Here is a 14,351-nt window from a genome sequence, read left to right on the forward strand (position 1 = left end):
GCCAATGGGAGCGCGGCGGCCGTTTGACGGGCGGGGGGGCGGGACTCGGGCGGGAGGGCGCGGCAGCCATCTTGGGGAGGTCGCTCCCCACAGGTGCGAGGAGGAGGAGGTTGGGGGTAAGTTCATTCATTCATTCATTCAATCCTATTTATTGAGCGCTTACTGTGTGCAGAACACTGGACTAAGCGCTTGAGGAGGACAAGTTGGCAACATATAGAGATGGTCCCTACCCAACAACGGGCTCACATTCATTCAGTCGTATATATATATTTGTACATATTTATTACTCCATTTATTTATTTATTTTACTTGTACATATCTATCCTATTTATTTTATTTTGTTAGTATGTTTGGTTTTGTTCTCTGTCTCCCCCTTCTAGACTGTGAGCCCACTGTTGGGTAGGGACCATCCCTATATGTTGCCAACTTGGACTTCCCAAGCGCTTGGGAAGTATAAATTCATTCATTCAATCGTATTTATTGAGCGCTTACTGTGTGCAGAGCACCGTACTAAGCGCTTGGGAAGTACAAGTACATTCATTCAATCGTATTTATTGAATGCTTACTGTGTTTAGAGCACTGGACTAAGCGCTTGGGGAGTACAAGTTGGCAACATATAGAGATGGTCCCTACCCAACAACGGGCTCACATTCATTCAGTCGTATTTATATATATATATATATTTGTACATATTTATTACTCTATTTATTTATTTTACTTGTACCTATCTATCCTATTTATTTTATTTTGTTAGTATGTTTGGTTTTGTTCTCTGTCTCCCCCTTCTAGACTGTGAGCCCACTGTTGGGTAGGGACTGTCTCTCTCTGTTGCCAACTTGGACTTCCCAAGCGCTTGGGAAGTACAAATTCATTCATTCATTCAATCGTATTTATTGAGCGCTTACTGTGTGCAGAGCACCGGACTAAGCACTTAGGAAGTACAAGTACATTCATTCAATCGTATTTATTGAACGCTTCCTGTGTGCAGAGCACTGGACTAAGCGCTTGAGGAGTACAAGTTGGCAACATATAGAGACAGTCCCTACCCAACAACAGGCTCACATTCATTCATTCATTCAGTCGTATTTACTGAGCGCTTACTGTGTGCAGAGCACTGGACTAAGCGCTTGGGGAGTACAAGTTGGCAACATATAGAGACGGTCCCTACCCAACAGCGGGCTCACATTCATTCAGTCGTATTTATATATATATACGTTTGTACATATTTATTACTCTATTTATTTTACTTGTACCTATCTATTCTATTTATTTTATTTTGTTAGTATGTTTGGTTTTGTTCTCTGTCTCCCCCTTTTAGACCGTGAGCCCACTGTTGGGTAGGGACTGTATATGTTGCCAACTTGTACTTCCCAAGCGCTTAGTCCAGTGCTCTGCACACAGTAAGCGCTCAATAAATATGATTGATTGATTGAGCGCTAACTGTGTGCAGAGCACTCGACTAAGCGCTTGGGAAGTACAAGTTCATTCATTCATTCAATCGTATTTATTGAGCGCTTACTGTGTGCGAGCACTGTACTAAGCGCTTGGGAAGTACCAGTTCAGTCATTCATTCAATCGTATTTATTGAGCACATACTGTGTGCAGAGCACTGTACTAAGCACTTGGGAAGCACAAGTACATTCATTCAATTGTATTTATTGAACGCTTAATGTGTTTAGAGCACTGGACTAAGCGCTTGGGGAGTACAAGTTGGCAACATATAGAGACGGTCCCTACCCAACAACGGGCTCACATTCATTCAATCTTATTTATTGAGCGCTTACTGTGTGCAGAGCACTGGACTAAGCGCTTGGGAAGTCCAAGTTCATTCATTCATTCAATCGTATTTATTGAGCGCTTACTGTGTGCAGAGCACTGTACTAAGCGCTTGGGAAGTACAAGTTCATTCATTCATCCCATCATATTTATTGAGCGCTTACTGTGTGCAGAGCACTGTACTAAGCGCTTGGGAAGTACAAGTTGGCAACATATAGAGACGGTCCCTACCCAACAACGGGCTCACATTCATTCAATCGTATTTATTGAGCGCTTACTGTGTGCAGAGCACTGTACTAAGCGCCTGGGAAGTACAAGTTGGCAACATATAGAGACGGTCCCTACCCAACAACGGGCTCACATTCATTCAATCGTGTTTATTGAGCACTTACTGTGTGCAGAGCACTGTACTAAGCACTTGGGAAGTACAAGTTCATTCATTCAATCGTATTTATTGAGCACTTACTGTGTGCAGAGCACTGTACTAAGCGCTTGGGGAGTACAAGTTCATTCATTCAATCATATTTATTGAGTGCTTACTGTGTGCAGAGCACTGTACTAAGCACTTGGGGAGTACAAGTTGGCAACATATAGAGACGGTCCCTACCCAACAATGGGCTCACATTCATTCAATCGTATTTATTGAGCGCTTACTGTGTACAGAGCACTGTACTAAGTGCTTGGGAAGTACAAGTTCATTCATTCATTTACATTTATTGAACGTTTACTGTGTGCAGAGTACTGTACTAAGCGTTTGGGAAGTCCAAGTTGGTAACATATAGAGACAGCCCCGACCCAACAGCGGGCTCACAGTCTAGAAGGGGCAGACAGACAACAAAACAAAACATATTAACAAAATAAAATAAATAAAATAGTAAATATGTAAAAATATGGAACACTTCACGAATACTCTAGAAGGGGGAGACAGACAACAGAACGAAGCATGTTAACAAAATAAAATAAATAGAATAGTAAACGCAGTAGTTAGGGCAGAGCGGTTCAGCATCACTGTGCCGCAATGCCTAACGTACAGCCTGAAGAATGAGATGTTCTACCCTTTGAAATAGGCTCCCACTTTTCCCTCCCACCATTCCTCTTAGCCTCCATGTGGCTCAATTAACTGTATTTATTGAGCTCTGTAATAATAATAATAATATTCCAGACCGTGAGCCCGTCGTTGGGTAGGGACCGTCTCTATATGTTGCCAACTTGTACTTCCCAAGCGCTTAGTACAGTGCTCTGCACGCAGTCAGCGCTCAGTAAATACGATCGAATGAATGAATAAGAATGATGGTATTTGTTAAGCGCTATGTGCAAAGCAGTGTTCTAAGGGCTGGAGAGGTTACAAGGTGATCAGGTTGTCCCACGGGGGGCTCACAGTCTTCATCCCCATTTTACAGATGAGGGAACTGAGGCACAGAGAAGTGAAGTGACTTGCCCAAAGTCACACAGCTGACAATTGCCGGAGCCAGGATTTGAACCCATGACCTCTGACTCCAAAGCCCGGGCTCGTTCCAGTGAGCCACACTGCTTCTCGCTTACTATGTGCAAAGCACTGTTCTAAGTGCTGGGGAGGTTACAAGGTGATCAGGTTGTCCCACAGGGGCTCACAGTTTTAATCCCCATTTTACAGATGAGGCACAGATAAGTTGTGACTTGCCCAAAGTCACACAGCTGATAGTTCATTCATTCATTCAATTGTATTTATTGAGCGCTTACAGCATGCAGAGCACTGTACTAAGCGCTTGGGAAGTACAAGTTGGCAACGTATAGAGACGGTTCCTACCCAACAACGGGCTCACAGTCTAGAAGGGGGAGACAGACAACAAAACAAAATAGTTGGTGGAGTCAGGATATGAACCCATGACCTCTCACTCCAAAGCCTGTGCTCTTTCCACTGAGCCACACTGCTTCTCCAGAGCACTGTACTAAGCGCTTGGGAGAATACACTATGATGACATAACAGACATTCCCTGCCCACAAGAGCTTACAGTCTAGATGTTTCAGTTGCTTCATCTGTAAAATGGGGACAAGGTATCCGTCCTTCCTCTCAGATTATGGGTCTATTCTTCAGTCAGATTTCTTAGATTCAGGATAGGGTACTGTACTTAATTTCCGAGGTTGCCAAGGCTACTGTAGTTGGTTTGTCCAAACTTTTGCCCCATCTCACCCTTTAATTTACACTCACAACTGCCTGTAGCACTTCTGTACATAACCGGCACACAAGTATTGAAGTAGTTCTTTCCCCTTTCTAAATTACTTTGTTTATGTCTTGTCCATTAGATTGGCTTAGTAAGTAAGTATTTAGTAAGTAAGCACTTACTAAATGCCATTATTGTCCAAGCCTTTGGGTGCTCTAGATGTACATCTAGACTGTAAGCTCTTGTGACAGGGAATGTCTGTTGTATCGTTATAGTGTATTCTCCCAAGCGCTTAGTACAGCGCTCTGCATACAGAGCTCAATAAATACAGTTGAACCACATAGAGGCTAAAGGGATGGTGGGAGGGTAAAATGGGGGCCTGTTTCACTGTCCTAAACCCTCCATCCCCCCAAAAAAGCACAAAACAAAAAGAAACACTCCTTTTTATTACTGTAGTACTGGGTTACTATCTCCACAGAGCCTTGACTATAGGCATATCACCCAACAGACGTCAGAGCCCTTTGCCTCGGGGACTTCTGAGAGCACCAACCCTCTGATTCTGCCCTTATTTTAAATTACACTAGCTAATTTATGAAGAAAAGCCGGTAGACCTGCGAGGTAATTCTTCAGTTAAATCTCTTAGATTCAGGATAGGGTACTGTCCTTAATTTCCCGAGGTTGCCAAGGCTACTGTGGTTGGTTTGTCCATACTTTTGCCCCACCTCACCCTTTAATTTACACTCACAACTGCCTGTAGCGCTTCTGTAGGTGTAACTAGCACACTTAAGGATTAAAGTAGTTCTTTCCCCTTTCTAAATTACTTTGTGTACGTCTTGTCCATTAGATTGCAACTTCCTTGAAGGCAGGGTTCACGTCTTCTATTTCTGTTGTATTCTTCCAAGCACACGTGCTTGCCCCACTGTATGTGTTCAATAAATATTTTGGGAGCGGCCAAGCCTCACAAACTGAATGGCCTCAAACACCAAAACATAATACAGTCCAGAGCCACAGATGAGAAAAAAATCTTTAAATGGGAGGGGTGAATAGGCATTCTTAGAGGATGGAGGAGGGTAGGTGCCAGTGGTCAGTGGGGAGTGGTGCCCAGCAGCGTGGGTGAGCAAGAGAGTTCTTGACTAGGGACAAGTTCCCCAAAAGGACAGTGACATAAATAATGAAGTATATGGTTCCTTGCTTTCCCCCATGAGACATTTTAAATGAAGAAAAGATACACATAGCTTGCAAGCTGCATTTTGCCTTCAAATTCTGAGGTAGACAAATCGGGAGTGAAAGAGCCACTATCAAAGTGGTCACTCGGAACCTAGATTTGTTTCCCTAATTCTCATTTCTTAGTTCTCCCATTTCCTTCTGTGTCACCCTTGCTCTTGTATTTGCATTTGTGTACACAGCATTCATGTACATATCTGTAATTTATCTGTGTTAATGTCTGTCTCCCTCTCCAGACTGCAAACTCCTTGTGGACCAGGGAACATGCATACCAACTGTATACTCCCCGAAGCGCTTAGTACAGTGCTCTGCACACGGTAAGCCCTCAATGGATGTATTTGATTCATTCACTGACTGATTCCTACTTGTAATTTCTTACATCAAATTGAACTTTTATCATGTTTAGTTCTTTGAAAAGCATGCCAATGTGTTCTTGACATGTAACATAACTATATACCGTATAGAGGCAGTCCCTACCCAACAGTGGGCTCACAGTCTAGAAGGGGGAGACAGAGAACAAAACCAAACATATTAACAAAATAAAATAGAGTAGATATGTACAAATAAAATAGAGTACTAAATATGTACAAACATTGATTGATTGATTCCCCACAGCACCTGAATATATGTATATATGTTTGTACATATTTATTACTCTATTTATTTATTTTACTTGTACATATCTACTCTATTTTATTTTGTTAATATGTTTGGTTTTGTTCTCTGTCTCCCCCTTCTAGACTTTGAGCCCACTGTTGGGTAGGGACTGTCTCTATATGTTGCCAACTTGTCTTCCCAAGCACTTAGTGCAGTGCTCTGCACACAGTAAGCGCTCAATAAATACGATTGATTGATTGATTGTACATATTACTCCATTTATTTTACTTGTACATATCTATTCTATTCTATTTATTTTATTTTAATATGTTTTGTTTTGCTCTCTGTCTCCCCCTTTTAGATTGTGAGCCCACTGTTGGGTAGGGACCGTCTCTATATGTTGCCAACTTGTACTTCCCAAGCGCTTAGTACAGTGCTCTGCACACAGTAAGCGCTCAATAAATACGATTGATTGATTGATATACATCAGAATATAACGAAAAAGCTTAAGATTATATTTTGATTTTGTCATAAAACCCTAGAAGCTTGGATCTGGCCCGCTGCGCAGAGGCCTAGAGTTGACACAGCTGAATGTTCGCTTCTAATAAACTGCTAAGGGTGCAAAATCGTCAGGGACAGCAAACCTGCTTGTGATTTGCTTCACCCATGAGACCCATCAGATATACCTGTAGGTAGCAAAGCCCATGTTATCTAGAGAGGATACAAAAGAAATATACCGAGAGGGAAAGGAAGAGATGGGCTAAGCACAGATGGAACATGCCACTGTACTGGCAATCCTCGACTTACATTTTAAATTCCTGCCTGTCCCTCTAGATTATAAACTCCTTGAGGGCAGGGATCAGTTCTGCTACCAAGTGCTAAATACAGTGTTTTGTGCTCAAATGATTGATTGAATAAGCACCCACTCTTCTTCCACTATACCTCAACTTGTAGTCTTTGTTCCTCTCTAGCCACTGTACTTTTTTCGACTTTTTCCTCCTCATCATCAATCGTATTTATTGAGCGCTTACTGTGTGCAGAGCACTGTACTAAGCGCTTGGGAAGTACAATTTGGCAACATATAGAGACAGTCCCTCATGCCTTTCCTCCTGCCCGAAGATACCTCCCACTTCAAATCCAAGAGACAGCACTCCTCATTCTAAGCGCTTTTGAAATCCCATTTTCTCCAGGAGGCCTTCCCCAATTAATTTCTATTCCTCCCATCACACCAGTACTTCTGCACAGCCTACTATAATAATTATGGTACTTATTAAGCACTTGCTACGTGCCCAGCACTGTAGTAAGCACTGGGGAAGTTACAAGATAATCAGTTTACAACCTAATGTAGAATTTACATGCAAACCTTACAGATCCTATTAGTTAGGCACTAAGTATATATCCCCTTTATATCTTTCACCTCTCTGCAGATTATTTTAATGTTTGTCTCTCTATTAGATTGTAACATAGCCTAGTGGCAAGAGCCCGGGTTTGGGAGTCAGAGGTCATGGGTTCTAATCCTGGCTCCGCTACATGTCTGCTGTGTGACCTTGGGCAAGCCACATAACTTCTCTGTACCTCAGTTTCCTCATCTGTAAAAATGGGGATTAAGACCGTGAGCCCCACATGGGGCAACCTGCTTACCTTGTATGTACCCCAGCGTTTAGTACAGTGCTTGGCACAGTAAGTGCTTAACAAATACCATAATTATTATTATAATTACTAAATTCCCGGAGATCAGAGATCATGCCTACTAAATCTACTGTGCTTGACTAAGCACTTAGGTATTCAGTAAATACTGAAGATTGAGTTAGAACGAACATCTCATAGTGGTGTCATATTTGAGGAGGAAAGACTGCTTTGTATATTTTGAATTATTTTTCCCTAGGAATATTACCTTGCATGTATTCATATTGGAATTCACCATGAGGGGCCGTTTTCTGGTCCACTCGGGTTTATAAAGTTTTCCTTATCTGCATAGCACTTTACCACCTGGAAAGGTTTGGTGTCTTCTGCAATCATTAGTATTGACTGTCTACTAGTTCAAGAGTACAAAAAGAGGTAAAAGGCATGAGCACTGTTCTTGAAGAGCTCACAGTCTGATGGGGGAGACAGACAAAATAATTTACAGCTAGGAGGAAGAGAAGAGAAAGATGGATATGTGGTTCGATAAGTGCTTAAACACTATTTACACAAGCGTTACACATGTCTGTGAGTGCATAACTGCTGAGGTGGTAGCTGTGAGGAGATGACCTGAAAGAAGAAAAATTAAATTAGGGAAGGCCTCTCGGAAGAGGTGGAATTTCAAGAGAACTTTGAAGCTAAAACATGTACAGAATGACATTTTAGAAAAATCATCTTGGCAGTGGAGTGAGGTTAGGCCTGGAGTGGGGAACAACTGGAGGCAGGGAAACCAGGGAGGAGGCTGGTACAGTAGTCTTGCTGGGATATGACGAGCACCTGGACCAGGGTGAGGGTCATTTGGGTAAAGAGGAAATGGAGGATTTGGGAAGTGCTGTGGAGGAGAACCAACGGGATTTTGTGATAGACAATATAAGAACTGAGCGAGGCGTGAAGTGTGGGTGTGGGATTTTAGTGCTCACTTCCCTTAAGGTTCATTTCATTTATTCATTCAATCGTATCTATTGAGCTCTTACCGTGTGCAGAGCACTGTACGAAGAAGCCACTAAGCACATTCAAAGAAAAGTAGACGTAGCTTTCAAAGAAATAATTTTTTTAAAAGCTATCAAAAGCAAACAGAGCATTTTTTAGCCTAGAAGGTAATAATAATAATGGCATTTATTAAGCACTTACTAGGTGCAAAGCACTGTTCTAAGCACTGGGGAAGTTACAAGGTGATCAGGTTGTCCCACGGGCGGCTCACAGTCTTAATTCCCATTTTACAGATGAGGTAACTGAAGAACAGAGAAGTTAAGTGACTTGCTCAAAGTCACACAGCTGACAAATGGCAAAGCTGGGATTTGAACCCATGACCTCTGACTCCAAAGCCCGGGCTCTTTCCACTGAGCCACGTTGCTGCTTCTCTAGATGGACAGAAACAAGGAGAACCGCATCATGACAGTAGAAATTCCAAGATGTTCTGATTGATTGCCTCTTTCTTTGATAAATCTGAACAACATACACATTTCAACTCCTCCTCTTTTGGACACAATATATCATATTTGTTGGCCTATGAAAGGGATTTATTTCTTATGCAAATAAGCAATAAATGGGAAGTTAAAGCTTTGATGGATGGGTACTCATCATTTAGAGTTGTATTTCTGGGATATCTCAAGAAAATGGAGACTGGAACAGAGTACCAGCTTTTTTTTTTTAAATGGTATTAAGCGCTTACTATGTGCCTGGCCCTGTACTAAGTGATGGGGTAGATACACAGCTAATTGGGTAAGACACAGTCCATGTCCCACATGGCATTCGACAGCCTTAATCCCCATTTTATCCCCCCCATCTTACCTCCTTCCCTTCCCCACAGCACCTGTATATATGTATATGTTTGTACATATTTATTACTCTATTTATTTTACTTGTACATATCTATTCTATTTATTTTATTTTGTTAGTATGTTTGGTTTTGTTCTCTGTCTCCCCCTGTTAGACTGTGAGCCCACTGTTGGGTAGGGACCGTCTCTATATGTCGCCAATTTGTACTTCCCAAGCGCTTAGTACAGTGCTCTGCACATAGTAAGCGCTCAATAAATACAATTGATGATGATGATGATTTTACAGATGAGGTAACAGGCACAGAGAAGTTGATTACCCAGGGTCACCCAGCAGACAAGCAGTGGAGCCAGGATTAGAACCCAGATCCTCTGACTCCCAAGCCTGTGCTCTATCCAGTAGGCAACACTGCTTCTCAGGTCTTGGTTCAGAGTCAACCGATCTCTGGGTCATCACAAACAGCAAATGGTCAGTTTTGTCCTGGGTTTTCACCTTTGGTCAAGTTTTTTTAAACTACTGGCTTTTGTAATATATATATTTCTCTCTCTCTTACTGAGTAGTCACTTAAATACATACCAGTGATTGATTGAAACAAACAAGGAAGCGATCCTTACTGGTCAGATTTCCCTCCTTGTTCCTCATCAGCAAAGGCTGTTTATTTCTTTAAAAACAGAGAAAAGATCACAAAACACCCAGCTGAGTAGAATTTATCTGTGCCCACTCCCAAGATAATGGCATCAAGCTTTTACATTTTTCACGCAGTAGTTCCAGCCCAGTGAATTATGATGAGGATGTTAGAGCTCTAAATTGGTCCTGTGAGTCTTCATACTGTGATTTTCTTTTGTGGGAATTTTTTAAAAAAGATGATAAAACAATGGCCAATTATTCTCAGTTGCTTGGTTACTCTGCTCTGACATATGGGGGAGAACAGAACAGTGGTACTCCAGCTTAAATCAATTCAGACAGGTCACAGCCCTGACTGAGGTGTTTTAGGGAAGGTGGAGTTGTGGGCAGGGATTGTCTCTGTTGCTGAGTTGTACTTTCCAAGCGCTTAGTACAGTGCTCTGCACACTGTAAGCGCTCAATATGATTGAATGCATAAATGATTAACTTCTTTTTACCCCAGCACTTAATCGTAGTCAGGAAGAGGTCAACTGCTGCCCCTCTTTTCTGTCTTCTTCCTGGCCCGACTCCCTGCCACTTCTCCCCTTCCTGTGGTTTTAGGGCCCCTAAGAGGCTGCAGGGTACCAGGTTTCTCTGCCCATCTACTGATTCCCCACCCTAAGCTGGGGAATAACTTGCATTTTTCTACTAAGGGGTGGCTTCCATGCCTCAAAATAATAATAATGATGGCATTTATTAAGCGCTTACTCTGTGCAAAGCACTGCTCTAAGCGCTGGGGCGGTTACCAGATGATCAGGTTGTCCCACGGGGGCTCACAGTCTTAATCCCCATTTTACAGGTGAGGTAACAGGCACAGAGAAGTTAAATGACTTGCCCAAAGTCACACAGCTGACAAATGGCGGAGCTGAGATTTGAACCCATGACCTCTGACTCCAAAGCCCGTGCTCTTTCCACGCAGCCACACTGCTTCTAAGAAAATGAGATCACGTTGGAAGCATTAGAAAGGCAAGCTGGGTTGAGAAGCAGCGTGGCTCCGTGGAAAGAGTATGGGCTTTGGAGTCAGAGGTCATGGGTTCAAATCCCTGCTCCACCAATTGTCAGGTCTGTGACTTTGGGCAAGTCACTTCACTTCTCTGTGCCTCAGCTCCCTCATCTGTAAAATGGGGATTAAGACTGAGCCCCACGTGGGACAACCTGATCACCTTGTATCCCCCCTGTGCTTAGAACAGTGCTTTGCACATAGTACGCGCTTAACAAATGCCATCATTATTATTACAACATGACAGTAGATTAGATAGCATCCTTGAGCTAGCTTTCTCCCAAGTAAACAGTGAGAGCTCCTAATAAAGGAAAATATTTCCCAGTATTAGTGCTGGATTGAGATTTCTTTGGTCATGCACTACAATCAGTGGTATTAAGCGCTTACCGGGTGCAGTGCACTGAACTAAACTTGGGAGAGTACAGTATGTCTCATCTGTAAAATGGGGATGCAGACTGTGACTGTGATGAAGACTGTGGCCCCATGTGGGACAACCTGATCACCTTGTAACCTCCCCAGTGCTTAGAGCTGTGATTTGCACATAGTAAGCGCTTAATAAATGCCATTATTATTATTATTATTATTACAAGGATAAGAATATTTACATAAGTGTTGTAGGGCTGGGGTGTGTATCAAAGTGCTTAAGAGGTACACAGCCAAGTTGATAGATGACACAGGAGAGATGCAGTGTGGCCTAGCAGATGGAGCAGGGCCTGGGAATCGGAAGGATCTGTGTTCTAATTCCAACTCTGCCATTTTTCTGCTGCATGATCTTGGGTGAGTCAACTTGTCTGTGCTTCGGTTACCTCATCTGTAAAACGGGGATTAAGACTGTGAGTCCCATGGAGGACATGGGCTGTGTCCAACCTGATTAGCTTGTATCTATTCGAGTACGCTTAACGAATACCATAAAAAAAAAAAAAGAGAGGGAAGATAGGGGTAATAAAGGTCAGGAAAGGCCTCTTGGAAGAGATGTGATTTTTGGATTTTTTTTGAAGGTGAAGAAAGTGGTGGACTGTCAGATACGAAGTGGGGGCTAGATCCAGGCCTGAGGGAGAACATGGACAAGGGGTCAGTGGCAGGATAGACAAGATCTTCTTCATGATTTGTAAGCTCTGGCTGCATACCTCTGGATCAAATCCACCTACCAATTTACTTGGGATTCCAATTCAAGCTCAGCTCTCCTTTTTCCTTCTCAGAATAGTCATTTCCATGCCAACTTTGCTTATTTTTTTGCTTCCTTGTAAGCCTCAAATTCATCCTAGCATATTTAACTGGCCAACAAGTTCTAGTGGGAAGCCATTAACAACTCACTAGCGCAAACAAACACACATGTACTGAAAAGACAGTAGTAGATGGCCAGCTTCCTGGAGCTGCATTGGCAGGGGAGCATTGCCAGAATCTTTATTCAGCTGGCTTCCAAACCAGTACTTATAAAACCTCCACAGCACTTCATTCAGTGATCTACAGGTATTGGATTCTCAACATTCATCATGATAGGTATCATTTGACAACTTCATTTTGCCATTGATGTTGTTAGATAGCAAGGTCACGGCCAAAGGGTAGGCTTTAAAAACCTTTCAAACGGGCTTTGCGAAGCAGCATGGGCTAGTGGACAGAGCACAGGCTGGTGAATCAGAAGGACGTGGGTTCTAATCCCACTCCGCCACTCGTCTGCTGTGTGACCTTGGGCAAGTCATTTCACCTTTCTGTGCCTCAGTTCCCTCATCTGTAAAATGGAGATTGAGACTGTGAGCCCTATGTGGGACAGGGACTATGTCCCACCCAATTACCTTGTATCTAGCCCAGTGCTTCATACAGTGCCTAGCATGTAGTAAGCACTTAATACAACTATTATTATTATCATTATTGTTATTATTAAAAGCAGACAAGAGAATTGAAAGGACAAGAAGCTTATTATGGACAGGCGACTTGTCTGCTAATTCTACTGTACTCTCCCAAACACTAAGAACAGTGCTCTGCACATAGTAAGTACTCAATAAATACCATTAATTGATCAATAAGAAAAACTACAGGGCTTAGGACCAAAAGAGTTAGTCTACCTACACCTCCCAGCACCCACTGGGATGAGTTTGCTTCCCTAATTATGAAAGAGCTCCACCTCCTCTGGGAGGAGGATATAAACCTCAGCTGCTTTCCTACTGGCCATCATGGAAACCTGGCCCTCCCCAGATGACCCTGCTTCTTCTGCAGCTGTCCCCTGAAGGGCTCGCATCTTCTCGCACTACAAGACCACACATTACTTATTTATTCATTTTAATATTTCCCCCTCTAAACGCTAAATTCATTATTGGCAGGGAACACATCTGCTTATCGTCTTGTATTACACTCTCCCTAGTGCTTAAAACAGTGCTCTGAACATAGTACATGCTCAAAAGCCTTTAATGGTTGCCCATCCACCTCCGCAAACAGAAACTCTTTATCATTGGCTCTAAGGCAATCAGCTCTCCCCTTCTTTTACTACAACCCAACTCACACAGTTTCCACCTTAAAAGCCCTACTAAAATCATATCTCATCAAAGGGGCCTTTCCGGACTAAGCCTTCATCTCCCCTATTTACCCTTCCTTCTGTATCACCTTTGCACTTGGGTCTGTACTTCTTTAAGCACTTGCTCTTCACCCTAACCCCAAAGCACTTACATACATATCCTTATATTCTCCCATTTATTTATCCGTAATTTATTTTAATGCCGAGCTCCTCATCTAGATTGTAACCGCCTTGTGGTCAGGGAATGGGTCTGCCAACTCTGTTGTATTGCACTCCCAAATGTTTAGAACGGAGCTCTGCACACAATAAATACTCAAAAAACTATCATTGAAGGCTCTCTTGTCCTACTTTTCCCTGATGTGTTCCTGCCAGTGTGAGACTCTACCAGATTTCCATACGGTGATGTCATTTTATCTGTTTAAGTTACAATTAGGGTATAGGATGCTCGGGTGACCTAATTAAGGGATATTTCTCCATAAAGGCTATTCCGACCCTCTGCTCTAGGCTAAAGTCTTGGGTCCAAGGAGTCCATGGTGGCCAGGCGCAGTAATTTTTTGTGACCAGCTCTGAATTTGTGGCTGTAAACTTCGGTCTTTGTATCTCTGATGATATGCTCTCCAAATTGTAATACTGCTTAAATCTTGCCTTTGGGGACCAAGTTCAGCCATAGTGACCAAAGTCTTTGGAGAGCTACCAATGAGATCCTGGATGGTTTTCCTAATCTATCTACCACTCTGCAAGCGCTTAGTCCAGTGCTCTGCACACAGTAAGCGCTCAATAACTACGATGGAATGAATATAGGACACTGCTCCTACTCCCTGTAGGTTTTTTAACCCTAGTTCAGTGTTTATAGAGCTGATTGAGCCCAACGGTGAAGGATATCAACCTCAACTCGAACACCAGTGATCTCTCTGACAGAATTTCAGCACGTACATCTCCCACTCTGCATCCGCAACAGCCAAGTCCCGCTTATTAAAAAAGAGGC

At 42.7% G+C, this 14,351-nt stretch overlaps 1 long non-coding RNA gene across 1 annotated transcript; it reads left to right on the plus strand.

Annotated features, from left to right (window-relative positions):
• The first annotated feature begins 96 nt into the window (after positions 1 to 96).
• On the plus strand, positions 97 to 8,663 carry LOC119928192. The gene is made up of 3 exons (XR_005451056.1): positions 97 to 116; positions 5,378 to 5,458; positions 8,642 to 8,663. It is a non-coding gene; the product is annotated as an uncharacterized LOC119928192 (long non-coding RNA).
• Positions 8,664 to 14,351: the final 5,688 nt, after the last annotated feature.

The sequence above is a fragment of the Tachyglossus aculeatus genome, chromosome 5 (genome assembly GCF_015852505.1).
Source record: "Tachyglossus aculeatus isolate mTacAcu1 chromosome 5, mTacAcu1.pri, whole genome shotgun sequence".
In the NCBI taxonomy this organism is placed as follows: Eukaryota; Metazoa; Chordata; class Mammalia; order Monotremata; family Tachyglossidae; genus Tachyglossus; species Tachyglossus aculeatus.